The 490-nt window shown below is 31.8% G+C and overlaps 1 protein-coding gene across 1 annotated transcript in view; it reads left to right on the top strand.

Moving 5' to 3' along the window:
* The window catches only part of LOC122793144 (metalloprotease TIKI1-like), an 845,736-nt gene extending 845,626 nt beyond the window's left edge, over window positions 1-110 (top strand). Inside the window, exon 7 of the mRNA XM_044060930.1 lies at window positions 1-110. This exon is cut by the window's left edge and continues 966 nt beyond it. The gene's annotated coding sequence lies outside the window, so the exon portion shown is untranslated.
* Window positions 111-490: the final 380 nt, after the last annotated feature.

Here is a 490-nt window from a genome sequence, read left to right as displayed (position 1 = left end):
AAAGACAGAAAATAGATGGCATACAGAGCCATGAATGCTGTAGCAAACTTTGAACATCTTTCATAATCACTGTGTATAATAAATGTCAACAAACTAGACAAAACAAATGTCAAAAAATATTCTCATTGATGTTTTCTTTTCTCATTCAGAGCTACTCTGAACAGTTGTTTGTTGCTTACTGACAGTATTGTTTCACATATTCTTACTGTGCAGCTGAACATGTAGCAAATCATGCTTTGTTTAAAAGTAACATTTGCATATCTAAATGAAAATAACTAGTAAACAAGTCAGCATTGCCTTTGAAAAATAGCTTCACTAACACTGAGCTAACTTGATACCAGTTTGGAAAGAAATACAGTGATGAATTCATATGATGTTTCAGGATCACTTTGATATACCCATTTTCTTAACAGGCAATGCTCTTTCAGATCTATCATGACATGAGTCTTAGTTATTATTTACTTTTTTGCAGTGGTCATTGCTTTAATTT

This window comes from Protopterus annectens, chromosome 2.part0 (genome assembly GCF_019279795.1).
Source record: "Protopterus annectens isolate FY-2018-M chromosome 2.part0, PAN1.0, whole genome shotgun sequence".
Classification (NCBI taxonomy): domain Eukaryota; kingdom Metazoa; phylum Chordata; order Ceratodontiformes; family Protopteridae; genus Protopterus; species Protopterus annectens.
This window is presented reverse-complemented; position numbering and strand designations above follow the sequence as displayed.